Raw genomic sequence first — 15,569 nt, 5'->3', positions numbered from 1 at the left:
CGTGATCTGATTTTGCCTTCCTTACCAGGCTGGTAACCTTTCTAGCCTGAGTCTTATAGTGTTCATGAGTGTGCTGGTCACCTTTCTCTTTATATACACCCTCCACAGCATTTTGTTCTTCAGCAAAAGTTCTTCGAGCCAGCAACTATAATTGAACAATAGACCGTACAACATACATTGAGAAAATGAATCATTTGATATCGGATATCATGACATCGGAGGTGTCACGTAATAATATTTTTAAATGTCTGTATGGGGGTAGCTCACCTACCACCACCTACCAAATGGTAAACTACAACCCCACAAAATATAACAAAAATAAAACAACTGAATTAATCAAATCCATCCACACATGGCCCGAAGAAACAACAAAAAAATGAACACCTCATTATGCCCGTACACCCAGAATTTATGGTCTGCCAAAAATACACAAACCAGGCACACCACTATGTCTGATCGTTGAAGGAAGTGACAGCCCAAATTATCACTTAGCCAAAAAATTAGCAGCTACACTCAAGGAATAGGTAAGTCAGTCCCCTTCTTACATAAAAAATACACAACACTTCATTAATAAAATTAAAAACATTACACTCAATGACCAAGATTTAGTCGTCAGCTTTGACATAACTTCCCTTTTCACCAATGTCCCAATCAATGACACTATCTTGCTCCTACAGAACATATTTCCACATGACATCACGGCCCTCTTAGCCCACGTACTCTGCTCCGGATATTTCATGTGGCAAAATAATTTTTACCTTCAAAAAGAAGATACAGCCATGGGCTCACCACTTTCCTCCCCAATCTATCCCAATGGCTTTAACAGGCCTTTAAGGCCCACAACCTTCCAAGCATGCTTGGATTTCGTAACCGAAATACGAGGATAGAATGGTCACTCCTATGCCTCAAGGTATTCTTGGCTGTATCCCTGTGTGTTCAAGGGGCCGGTTTGCCTGCTTGCGGGATGAAAAACACCAGATAAACTGGCGGAAAAAACCCTACTGCCCGCGCCCAAGACCGGCTAACTTGGCTATGGCTGAGGAAGATCCTTCAGCTCCTCACGTCTCCGACGGGAATCGAACCTAGGACACTCCTTCCCCAGGCATATGGTTGCGAAGCACAAAGCCACTAGGCTAACCGCGCGGACATTTCATGTCTCCCCAATAGCTAACTTTTATATGGAAGACTTTGAGCAACGTGTCTAAAGCCCAAAATTTGGCTCAGATACCTCAATGATATTTTCGTCATTTGGTCCCACGGCCGCGAAGCTCTAAATACATTCCTTAGCCACCTAAACAAACAACACAAACGTATCCAATTCACCATTGAAATGGAAAAAAACAACTCTCTTCCTTTCCTAGACACACTTATCACACGTCTTCCCTCTGGCTGTCTCTCCTTCTCAGTTTATTGCAAACCTACACACACAGGCCAATACATACACAAAAATTCTTACCACCACCCAACACAAAAACTAGGTGTCATAAGCATCCTAACATTTATAAAAATCAACCAAACATTTATAAAAAATGGATACAGGACCCTCTCCAATGTCTCTGCAGCACATTGATTCTTATCATAGCAGCACTATGATGCGCAACCTTTGTAACACTAGCAATATGCCCTCTAAACTTCAGTCTACTGTCAACCATCACTCCCAAATCTCTAATCTCATCTACTTCCTGCAGTACAGCACCATCGATATAGTACACAGCCTTACATTTCTGCACTCCAAACTGCATCACCTTGCTAATATTGATATTAAAACTACAACCCACTCTTTTGCCCAAGTAAAAAGTCTATTCAAATCAACCTGAAGGGATTCAGCAGTACTACTTATAATTCTTCCGAACATTGTATCATCAGCAAATAACTGAAGATCCCCAGTCAGTCCACATGATATATCGTTTACAAACAAGTTAAACAGCAAGGCCCAAGAACAGAAGCCTGGGGCATGTCACTCATTACAACTTGTTTTTTGCGACACTGCTCCATCATACACAGGCTGCTGGTATCATTTAGAGAGCCAATCTCTGATCCATCTCACCCATATACTATCTGTTCCTATCCTCTGCAGCTTGTACACTAACTTAACATGTGGTAATCTATCAAATGCTTTTGCAAAGTCTAGGAATATCACTGTATATGATTCTCCCTTATCTGACACTCGGTACCTTATCATAAAATGCAAGCAAATTAATAAAACAGGACCTATCCTTTACAAATCCATGCTCTCTATCATAAAGATTGCCATCAACCCAATTCTGTATTCTATTCCTTACCAATCTCTCTAACACCTTGACCACAACTGCAGTTATACAGACTGATCTGTAGTTGGAGACCTGTGTCTTAGAACCATGCTTGTGGAGTGGTACTATTTTGCCTTCTTTCCACTCCTTAAGAACCTTACCAACCTCAAGAATTTCATTAAATAACCTGATCAAGGGCATAACCAACTCTATTGCACATTCCTTAAGAATATAGGGTGATATATCATCCCCATGGACTTATTCACATCTAACCCAACCCATATCTGATACACCTCTGTTTCTTTCACTTCTAATTCTCCTAATACTTGCCTCTCTTTTATATATTCCACTGCATCATTTACACCAGTATGATATATGCTGATAAAGTTCTCGCTCAATAACTCCACAATATCTTTTACAGCTGTTAGTTTGCTGCCATGACTATTCACCAATGTTAGTCTGCCATAATTATTCTTTCTCTTGCTTGCCATGTAGTGGAAAAATTCCCTTGAGTTAACCTTGGCCTGACCAGTTAATCTCCTCTCATATTGCATCTTTTCTTTCTTTACCATGCTCAATGCATTTCTAGCCCGTACCTTATACTCTTCATGGATCTGATCTCCACCCACTGTCTTGTACCTCCTCCATAATATTTTCTTTTCTAGCACAGCTTGTTTGATTTCACTGTTCATCCATTTCACTCCCATTCTGTTTACTCGCTTAACCCTCATCACACAGTCATACATTGCTTTTGTCAGATCCTGCCTTCTGAGTTTCCATACATTGTCAACATCTTTTCTGCTCAGTTCATCAATCTAACATTCTGATGCTAACTGACTACAGAGCTTAATAGTATTTATGTTTTGGTTCTTCTAGAGGATTCTAAATAAGCTGTAAAGGTGTTCAAATGGATGAGGTGTCAGTTTAATGCAACTAAATGTAAGGTATGGAAATTTGGAATTCACAGATGAGATGCTTCATACTCACTTGGCAGAATTATTATTATTATTATTATTATTATTATTATTATTATTATTATTATTATGTGGCACCTCCAGGGAGTATAAAGACTCATCTGCAGAGGACACTTACTCTACAGCTCTCCATCATCATCACCAATGCCATCTACTGCCCACCACCACCACCACTAGTGCTTTCACAAACAATCACAAACATCCATATCCATGGCAGGATTCAAACCTGCAGCCTTTTGGATGGAGAGCGATGGTCAGCCAACCAGATTATTGGCTGACCATCTTTTGGATGATCAGCCAACTGGACTGGCAATTATACTCAAAAAAATGGTGGAAGCAATGGATCTTGGGGCAATTGTAGATAGAAATTTAAAGTTCAGAGGAAATATTACAAGGGCTGCAAAAAACAACTCAGAGAATTGCTGCAATATTAAGGAGAAAACTGATCGTGAGAGATAAAAGGGGTGGCAGTCCCATTATATACTTTGAATTTCTGTGTTCAGATCTGGTCACCAAGATTTGAAGGAGATGAAGTAACCTTGGAGAGGATGCAAAGATGGATAATGAAAATTATAACAGGATTGTACAATGTTAGTTATGAGAAGAGACTAAATGCATGCAAATGGAGTTTGAAGTATAGAAAACGGGGAGAAAGCTTCTGCAACATTATTATCATACTGACACTAGGGGCATTTTTCACATGATAGAAGAGATGTGGGTAGAAAAACAATTTACCATTCCTGGAAGTTGCAAAAGAAAATGGCAAGCAATAGGGTAAGAAGTAAAATGTTGCATAGAGTGGTAGGAGGTAGAATGCATTGCCTGAGAAGGTGGTTAAAATGAAAACAGTGGTGTTTAAGGTGTGCAATCATAGACTTTGCAATAGCTAATTCTGACTTCCCAAGATGAGTGTCTTGGACTCCATAGAGGTCAGAAAAATAACATTAATAATAAATAACGCAATATGCATCTGTATTGATTAAAATTATCTTTTCTTTCCTTATCTTTCCACTATCAATTTTCCTTTTACTTATAATACAATAACTCTGGTATTTCCTCTGGTCTGCTCAGTGAATTTCCTCTTATAATTGGTTTTGCCTTTGTTATCATATTAGTCCATATTTTCTTGACTATGCTTTGTACTGTTCATGAGCTTGAACATTTCATTCTCTTTATATTACTTCCACAACATTTTTTTTTTTTTTGCAGGTCCTTCAAATTATGCTATTCATCCATTTAACTCTCACTTAATTTGTCCTCATGAACCTGGATATGCAATTTACTATTGCTTCCCTCAAGCACTAACTGACCAGTTCTTATGCACTGCTGATGTTCTTCCTCTGCGGCTATGTCATGGCACTGCTCTAAGCTGATTCCCATATGAAGACTCTGTGATCACTCTCCTCAGTCAGAAACAAAGTTCATCTTAGTTCATTAAATCCAGCACTTTCCCCTTTGGGTTCTTTCCATGCTGCTTAGATAATTATCTCTAACTAACTGCATAAATATAATTTTATTTCCCAAGTGTTCTTTCTTCCCTCCAATTTCTCATAATAATTACTCATGCAGTGCACGTTGAGCTAAATTGCCAAGATATACATCACCTCCATCTTCTTTTGTGATCCCCAGATCTATAGGAACAACTGGCAACATTAATTTTTAGTTATTTTTCTTGGTCTCTACTGCACACCAGATGGTTGAAAATGCACTATCTGCTGTGATTCTGTTCCTGATTATCTTCCAAGCTTCTATTCTAGCTGGTTGCTTGCATTATTATTCTGCTTTCACCAGCAATGCTCCTTCTCCTATCCTGTTTTCTCTCTGTTATATCTGAAAATATAATATCCCTTATAGTCTATCACGATGAGTATATCTTCCACTAACCAAGAAAAACTTGGTTAGTGGAAGATATATCCATTGTGGATGGTTCACTCAGTCGACAACTTATCATAATGAACCTCGATACCTTCAATACCCCTGCTTTCACAATACATTCTGGAAATGCCATTCACCTGCATATCTCCATATAAAAAAATCTACTCGTGACACCTTTCTACACCACACCTTTATAAAACTTCCAGGAATGGTACTTCTCTCTCACCTTCTGATCTTTTTATAATTCCCTGTGTATTAATCCAAAAAATTCCCCTCACTGACCTTTCATGGGTGGGAACTACAAAAAATAAAAACCTTATCGATATTAAAACTATAACCCTACTCAGCATTAGACATGCTCCCTATCATTTCCAAAACTTTGCATTATCAGCAAACAAGTGAAGATGCCAATCAATTTACATGATATCAACAAATAAGTTACACAGTTGGCTCCCAAAAACAGAATCCTGGAGCACACCACTGGTTATCTTACTATTTTTAGACACTGCTCCATCATACACATTTCCAGGTATTCCCATCATCTGCAGTTTGTATACTAATATGATGAGGTACTCTATCAAATGCTTTTTGCAAAGTCCAAGAATATCTCTATATATGAATCTCTCTTATCCAATACATTTGTTACCTTATCATAAAATGCAAGTAGATGCTGAAACAAGACCTACCTTTAACTAATCTATACTGACCATCACAAAGAATGCTATGTCCATTAACTCAATCTTGTACTCTACTCCAAACCAAACTTTCTAATACCTTTACTACAAATGTAGATGAACAGACAAGAATATAACTGGTAACTTCTCACCTAGAACCACGTTTGTGGGGTAGTACTATTCTGCCTTCTTTCAACTCCTTAGGAACTTTCCCTACTGCAAGACTTTCATTAAATAATGAAGTCAATTTCATAGCCTTATTAACATTGAACCCAAATGACACCTGTTACACCTCTGATTCTTTCACTTCTAATTCCCCAATAGTTACCTCTCTTCTGCATGTTGCACAGCATCATTTACATCTGTATGATTTACATCATTTACACCAGTAAATGATGTAAATCATACATGCAGCTCGTGCATCTGATTGGCATCAACTGTCTTGTACCTCCACCATAACTTCTTTCTGAATACTGCTTGCATGAATTTACTATTCATCCATTTCACTAATACTCTATTTATTTGCTTAACTCTTGATATGCAATTAAGCAGTGCTTATGTCAGATACCATCCTATCAATTCTCATGCAGTATCATCTTTTCTGCATAGCTCATCAACCACAATGTATTGATGCTAAATGACTACAGGGCTTCTCTTAATCACCCACCTTATAATTCCACATACATCCTTTTTAACAGACACCTTTTTCTGTTTCATTACTTCCCAAAACCATTACGTCACGATCATTCTCACCAACTAGCAGCAGTGTTGATATCTCATAAACAATCACATCCTGTGAGGAAATCAGCAAATCCAACACACTAAAGCCTTCAGTTGATTTCATCACATGCTGCTTAAGATAATTATTTCTATCTTAATTTCAGAATAAAAACAAATTCACTCGCTTTGTTCGCATACAACATCTCCTCCTCTCAATTCCCATTAGGATCACCTTTTTGCATGCCTAAACATATCATAATCAGTATCCTCTATACACCCTGGCATATCAGTATCCTATTAGATATACTATTCTGTAAATTTTAACTTCATACCAAACAAATTCAAAATCTTCTCGTGTACTACCATTTACAACTTTCAATTAAAGTGGACAAAGTCCATCTGCTATCATTAACAGTATCCCCCCCCTCCTCTTTTTACCTTCCTATCCTTCTGAAAAAGTCTATATCTTTCCATTTCTATTCCCATAAGTATGACATCCTCCAATCAAGATATGGCCATACCAAATATGTTTGAGCATATTGACTCAATCAATACAACAAATTAACTCTCTTACTTCTAATACTCATTACATTCTTTTCAAGGCTATTTCACCTACAAGATCACAACCTGCTCTAGGTAATATACTACACCTGTCTCTTTGGTCTACCATTTGGCACTAGCATTGATTGCATGCTGAATAAGCTAATCTAAGCTTGTGCTCCCATATTTTATCCATTATTGTAAATATTTTTCTTTCAAATTAATCATTAAATGGAAATCTTAATAGTATCAAGGAGCCAATTACATCTGCACAACCTGTATGTACTTATGGTGCATAAAATAATCCTTCCAGTTAAAAATCAACCATGTGTAAGTGTGCCAACCATTCCAGATGCCTGAAATACAACCCTCTATATCCTTTTGTCAGAAAGTGATCCAAAAATTATGTCCAAATTATACACAAAAAAAGTCTCCTAGCTTTGACAATTCCTCCAATTGTCCTGAAGGTTTGTGCACTAGAACCAACTCCTATCCTATGTCGCCTGTATATACTCTCTTACTCCACTGTTATCTAATGCACAGCCTGGAAACTGGCCAGTATTCAACCCATTCCCAAGAAGGACAACAAATCACTGCTGTCTAACTATCACTCTATCTCACTCAACTTGTTCCTGTCTAAGTAATGGAAAAAACATTAATTCTGAACTCCTACACAACCTTAAAGGCACCCAGCTAACAAATGCCCACCAGTAGGGATTCAGTTGCTACTGATCAACAGGAGATCTGCTCACATATGTCACCCATTTCTGGACAAATATCACGGAGAAGTTTGGTGAATCTCAAGTAGTTGCACTTGATATCTCCAAAACTTTTGACTGGGTCTGGCACAAAGGCTTACTAGACAAACTACCGTCATTTGGTCAGTCTCATGACTTCTGTAGTTGGATAGCCAAAAACTTTCTGTCTGATGCACACGCTTCTGGACACACTTCATGAGAGGATAGTGAACTGTACAGTTACTTATTCTCTCACAATCCAATTAATGCTGGGGTTCCACAAGGTTCTGTCTTCTCACCAACCCTCTTCCTTCTACATCAATGACCTACTTCAGTTGACCTCGAACCCATTACACAGTTTTGCAGATGTCAGCACATTACACTCTTCCCTTTCATCTGATAAACTGATAAATCATCTGATAAATCTGATTATATGTGTGTAGAGTAGGTGTCCTCCCTCGATGAATACTTGGACTCCCTGGAGGTGTCACGTAATAATAATAATAATAATAATAATAATAATAATAAACCTCACTCTACACAACTCACCTCAACCTACAGAACATTAACCACCACTGTTCTCAATTCTGATCTCCAAGCCATCCTTCAATGGGGTTCAAATAACCTCATCAATTTCAGTGCCAGTAAAATCCAGTTCTGTCTTATTTCTCGCAAAAAAAAAAAGAACCATTTTCTCCAAGTATTATTTTTGACAATACCCAAATTTCCAGACAAGATGAGATTTCTCTTCTTGGAATTACCTTGACATCAAGCCTCTCCTCGCTTGATGTCAAGGTAATTGATGAAAATTGATGAGAATGAAAATCTCCTGACATCAAGCCAGGAGATTTTCATCCTCAGCTTCTATAATAACTAGGATTTCTCTTTTTGCTCAAGATGTTACTTCATCTCTGAATAGCTGTTAACCTTATAGAAATCAAAAATCTGCGAAGTATTGAATACTGCTCTCACATTATTTAGAGTGCCCCCCCCCCACCAAGAGCACCTTCAAAATGGTTGACTCAATACAGAGGAGAGCAATTAGACTTATTAATGACCCATCTCTTACCAACTCACTCCTCTCTCTCTGTTGCACAGATGTTTGGTTTCTGCAATATATGTATTATATAAATAGTTCCATGGCAAATGTTCATCTGAAATAGCATCAATAATTCCCCCATTTAGTACTATGCTGATTGGAACACGTGCAGCTGCTGCTCAACGTTCCTTCAGTAGAGCCTCCGTAGTTCAGTTGGTAAAGCCCTTTGGTCAGAAAGACCTTGGTTCGATTCCTGTCCATGACATGAGGAACCTTTATCTGGTCTCTTTTGCCTAAAGGTTTTTCATCCCTCAGAACAAGCAAACTGGCCCTGTGAAGATACACAGATCTACAGTCATAAATACCTAACTGCACTGAGAGGCTTAACTTATCCTAAAAAAAGGAGAGATGGGGGGGAGACTCCATACGAATAAATAAAAAACATCCCTTCACAGTGCACCTTGAGACCCACAGAATAAGTTTATTTTCATCTTCCTTCATCCCTGCTATTGCTGTATTGTGGAATAGTCTTCCCTCTGTTTGTTTCTCAAAGAATACAATATACAGTCTTTTATATCAAATGCAAACAAGTTCCTCCTTTCCCAATCCACTACCCATATATAGTACTAATGTACTATAAGTTGATCAACCAAGCTGTCATGTATGGGCTCAACATAAAACCCAAAGCTAATCTTATTATTTCTGAACAACAGCTGATATACCATTCATTCATGTGATTTATTAACACCACACTTTCATGAGTAAAAAGACTCATCAAGGAAGGTACATATTGTTGCACACAAAGCACTTCAAAACCATGCTTTAAACTCATTCAATGCAGTAGTAGTCACCACACACACACTACGTATTCCACTTCTTTTTCTCCTTACTCATCCCAGAACCTTCTTGAAAATTCAACTGTTTTCCCTAAATCCCAGGTAATCCTCTTCCCTGTTTGTCTACACACACACACACACACACACACACATTCACATCCTCTTGGAGCATCGATCTTTCTCAAGCTATGTTGAGGTTAGTGACTATGAAATGTAAAAGGAAATTAGCCAAGCAAATAGGAAATTCATCATTATGTGTGATTTTAATTATGATAATATAGGCTGGATAGATGAGATAGCACCGAAGTAAAGGTAGCTGTCTGAGGGACAACTACCTCAAACATTATGTAACAGAGGGTACACAAGGATTGAGGATCTAGGATTTAATTTAATCATCTAATCAGAAGATGTTATTATAAATGAGGTGCTAAATCACCCTCCAGTTGGCAAGAGTGATTATTTGTGTGGTTGCTAACCATGTGAGGACTTCTGTAAGGAAAGGTTACATGTGGAATTACAAGGATGGAGATTATGAGAAACTCAGAAGACAGCTTACAACTGTAGTATGGAATGAAGAGTTGGGAAATGGAAAGGAGAACCATGTCTCTTGGGTGCTATCTAGTAGAAGCAATGTCTAAATGTGTTCTGAGAGTCAGAAGGTTAAATGTGTGAAGTGGATGAATGCAGAGATGATGCAGTACAGATGAAGAAGAAAGCATTATGGAGGCAACATAAGATAAGTGGTAATAATCAGTTTCATGGGGAGTATACAATGAACAGGCAAGGAGAATGTCTCTTTATTTAGATTAGCAAAAGTACAGGATCAGCACCAGTTGGCTAATAAATTCTTTTAGGAAGTTCTCTCAATATGTAGCCAGCAGGAAAAAAAATGATTATGGAAAGATGACACTGACTGGAGAGAATGGTAAAAGAGTAACTGCTGTGGAGGATATAAGTGAGATATTAAATGAGGGGTTCATAAAGATATTCTATCCTTGTGAAGGTGACATTATGCAGAGTTTGAGAACATTGGGAAGGGGAAGAGTAGAGAATGACTATGAGTGAACAAGATGAATGTGGTGAACTGAGCAAACTTGATGTTAATAAGGCTTTGGGACTCGATGGTAGATCACCACATATTTTGAAGAAATATGGCAGGGAGTTGACATATGCCTTGTCATATTTGTGTAATATGAGTCTTACATTGGATCAAGTTGGGATGTAGAATTATTCTTGGTGGGGGATATATTGTTGGAGGTGATGGAAATATGAGATCTTGGGGTGATGGTGGATAAAGATCTAAAATCTAGAGAACACTGACAAAATTGTGAGGACATCACAATGAATTCTGGCAAAGATGTGGAAGACTAATTTGTAGAATTAAGGAGATTCTGGTTCCTTTGTATAAGGCTCTGATTAGGCTCCTTATGGACTACTGTGCACAGATTTGGTCACCTGGTTTTCAAAAGGATGACGAGATGTTGGAAAGAGTCCTGAGGCAATTGGTTAAAGTAGTTTCTGATCTCTGGAAATGTGAATATGAAGAATGGCTGAGAAGATGCAATTCACAGAGTCTAGTGGTTAGGAGGAATGTAATTGATATAATTGTATATTGCATGAAAATAAAATGGTTGGAAATTGCAGTAGAACAAGATGTCATCCCTAGAAGTTGTATAAGGAGGGTGTGAGCAAAGAAGTGAGAAGTAGGTGTTTTGCAGAGTTGGGAATGATTGGGAATTCCTTGCCTGAGAGTGTGGAGTCTGCAGGGAATTTGAATGCATTTAAGGCATGGTATGATAAGCTGTGTGTGTATGACAAAGGGATCTCCTAGCTGAGTCTTTGACTCCATGAAGTTTTAGGATAATAATAACAACAACAGTTCCTCTACAGATTCCTTATGCTGCATCTTTGCAGTCCTTACCAACATAGTCACCTGGCCTGCTCTTAATACTTTTTTTGTGCAGCTGATTATTGTTATGTGACATCTTCAAGCAGTCACAAGCCCTCAATGTGGAAGGGTACGCTACTCCACTACATACATCTCGCTTACCACGTAATTCTCGAACTACACACAATGTCACTACAATGTTCAACACACAAAGCCTTCTATCACCACCACTAATAGTATTTTTATTCTGTAAATTCTGTAAAGTATGTGTGTTCTGATGGCAGATTTGCCTGTACACGTGAGAAAAAAAGATCTGATTATTACCATTATTCATCTTGTGCCTCCAAACAGCCTTTATCTTCCGGATGTGCTGAATAGCTTCATTCATAAATTTGACACCTACCTTAATCAGTATTTTGACTTTCAGAAAACATTCACTCATTTGTACTGTGAAGTATCATTTGTGCTGTGAAGTATCATAGCCTTGTAATTCCTTTCCTCACAACAGTCTTCATATAGGTAGTCACAACCAGGTGTTTACCTCATGGTCACTTTCACTAACTGGGGGAAATTTGACACTCCACTCAAAATCACATCATCTGATGAAATGAATCAGATCTAAGAGACCCTCAAATTCTCATGTGCCACCAGTTACCTACTGCCTATTATCTACTAGAACTCAAAAAATTCATTTTCCATGTTTCCAAATACTATCTCTGCATTTCAATCTATAGTATTACCATAATCAAAAGCATTCATAAACCCAAGTTGCTTATACATTTCTTCATCACTACTTTTCTGGTAGTGATGAAGACAGACCATATTCTCTGGTCTGCATTAACACACAACTAAATATCTATTCTTGTTGCCCTCCACCTGACACCATACTATGTCAAAACCACTGCCACTATAAGTATTGAAAGGTTTATGTATTGTTGATTATTTGTATTAGTGCTTCAAGCTATAAAAAAGCCGAGATTAAAAAATTAATAAATTTATTTTTTCATGGTGTTTTATTATGTCCAAAGGCAGGGAATTATGTCTACACCTTATGTGAACATAATTCCCCTGCTATTATCAACAGCGCCCCCCCCCCTCCCTTCTTGTCCTTTATATTCTCATGAAAAAGTACTTTCCACATCTATTCCTGTTAGGATATCATCCCCATTTAACCAAGTATCACCTATTATTCCAACAATTTTTGGACTAATAAACTCATTCGGTAAAACAATTTTATCTTCCTTATTTCTGAATCTCCTGACATTTATAAATAAACATGGCAGTTCACCATTAGGTCCATAACAATCCTACCCAAGCCACCAGCTGGTTGTAATTTTTCCATCACACATGCCCTTGTCCAATCCTTTACCACCCCTACCTCATATATTGTTATTGTTATTATTTGACACCTCCAGGGAGTCCAAAGACTCATCGAGGGAGAGTGTGCCAACAGCATCGAACGATTGTTCCCTTCCAACTACTAACCGCGCTCAAACTTACTTAACTGAGCCATTAGTAGCAGAGGCTCTACCAATCGACCAACCTTTGCCGGCTATATCTATATATATATAGATATATAGATATAGATATATATCTATATATATATAGATATATATATCTTCTCATATTCAACTGTGCCCCTCAAATCCTGATCGATTTCATTCCTATTCTCTTCATCCCTATACTCACATTCACTACTTTCAACATTCACTCTATCTTCCTGTCCACCCTGACTCCACCATTTTCCCTGTTACTCTTGCATTCCTGTTCTCTCTTCATCTCTCACACTACTACTATTTCCATTAACAAGCACTTCAATCTCATCAGTTCCACTCTTTCACTTTGCTTGTTACTTCCCCTGATCTCTTGCTCACATCACTCACTGCACTTCCTTCTAACAACAGTTTCGCTATTTCACTCACACCAAAGCCATTAAAATACAATCTGTCATTTTTTTACAAATCCATTATTCCCTCAAATACATGGCACACACCTACAAAGTGCACTCCCTTCTCCTCAAATAGCTCGGTCAGCATACCATTCATGATTCTCACTCTCTGTCTCAAATCATTATCATACCTTGGCAACACAACCTGATAACCTCCCATACTAGACAGTTATCTTTCCCTCATTGGCCAGCAAAGGTTGGTCGACTGGTAGAGCCTCTGCTACTAATAGCTCACACAAAAAGTTAAGCAAATTTGAGCGTAGTTAGTAGTTGGAAGGGGACCAATCATTCGATGCTGTTGGCATCGAACAATTGATCCCCACAATATACACTCTCCCTCGATGAGTCTTTGGACTCCCTGAAGTCTCACACAATATTTTTTTTTTTTTTTTTTTTTTTTAAACATTTTATTATGTCTCAGTCTAAATTACATACAATAATAATATTTACAATATTTACAATAAGGTTTATACAGAATTTTTGAATTTAGAATATAATAATAATAATAATAATAATAATAATAATAATTTTTTTTTTTTTTTTTATAAATGACTTATTTGTTTTTACAATGAAAATGATAAGGTTTACTATCACACAGAGTATCTGCACACACACAATGGAAAACATATTATCTTTTCTGTACAGTACGAAAATTCGATACACAAAGTGCAGAGTACATTTTATAAAATATGAATATACATTTTTTTAAACTAGTTAAATATGGATTGGCACCAATGTGCGCACAAATTCACGATACAATGCAGTAATGCAGCATACACACACAATTCAATAATAATAATAATAATTTTTTTTTTTTTTTTACATTTTATTATGTCTCAGTATAAGTTACATACAGTAATAATATTTACAGTATTTACAATAAGGATTATACAGAATTTTTTTTTTTTTTTTTTTTTTTTTTTTTTTTTTTTTTTATGTCTCAGATGAATTGCATACATAGTTGCTGTTGTAATTATATGTATATAATATTTATAACGCATTACAAGTGTGTATAACAGATACTTACAAGTTAGTAATTTTCTTCCTCGAAGCTTAGCAGAGCTTATCTGAGGAAGATAATAGATGACAGAGGGTGGTGGTTTCATGGTTGTGTTCCTATAGTGGTCACAAGCCAGGTGTTGATTTTACTGTTTGTTGGTACGTGTTTGAAAGACTTTGACTGCTATTACAGTTTAACTTTTTTTTTTTTTTTTTTTTTTTTTTTTTTTTTTGTGCAAATAGGGTTGGATTTAGACATGGTGTGTTTGTTTCTTTGTGTTCTTGTAGTGGTAGTTTTTTGAGAGGGGGGTTGTCGTGGTTTGTGTGTGTGTGTATGTGTGGTAGGGGAGAGAGAAACAGGAATTGCTCTAATTTTCATTCTCGCTATAATATTTATATAGTGCCTGTTTCAGCTCTCTGTATGTTCCCAGGTTTCTGTTGTCAAACGGCAGTTTGTTTATCATGTCAGGTACGTAGAAGTTTCGGGTGGCTTTGCCGTAGTGATTGTTGTACTTATATGTTATGTAGTTTGTTGACTGTGGTCTTGTTATTTGATATGTTGTTCTGGTTACTCTATATGTTGGGCTGTAGTAGTGTTTTAACATGACTGTGTAGTGGCGTAAGTGTTTCACCTTAAATATTTTGTGTTTTGTCCATGCTTTCTGCATAAGAGTGGGTTGTTCCCAGAATATCAGTTTTATCATTTTATCTTGCAACCATTGTATATTAATAATAATAATAATAATAATAATAATAATAATAACCTCATGATATCATTCCTTATATTCTCCTTATGTCGAAATAAATCATTTGCTCCTACAACCACCTCTTAGTCACATGTTCATTTCCTTCTCATATCCAAAGCATGAATTATATTATTCATTCTTCCTCCTGGAAAGCAGACCTTGTGGGCTCTCTCATTAACCAAACTTCTAATAATGGAATGTCCATATATATTGCTAATCTAAAGTCAGTTATGACCTTTTTCCCTATTTTCCATCATTCCATTCTTATGCACACCTTCATTCCTTTTCACCAAACATCTAATATCACTGTGCATATTCATTATTTCATTTCTCATTCTAAACAA

The 15,569-nt window shown here is 37.1% G+C and overlaps 1 protein-coding gene across 4 annotated transcripts in view; it reads right to left on the bottom strand.

Moving 5' to 3' along the window:
- Positions 1-15,569, bottom strand: part of LOC150094462 (hemocytin-like) — a 2,636,009-nt gene that overhangs the window by 2,312,955 nt on the left and 307,485 nt on the right. The gene's annotated exons all lie outside the window — the stretch shown is intronic.

Source organism: Typopeltis vanoorti, chromosome 22 (genome assembly GCF_054136105.1).
Source record: "Typopeltis vanoorti isolate ZY-2024b chromosome 22, IOZ_Tvanoo_1.0, whole genome shotgun sequence".
Taxonomy (NCBI): domain Eukaryota; kingdom Metazoa; phylum Arthropoda; class Arachnida; order Uropygi; family Thelyphonidae; genus Typopeltis; species Typopeltis vanoorti.
Note: the sequence above shows the minus strand (reverse complement) of the source record. Positions and strands in the feature narration are given on the sequence as shown.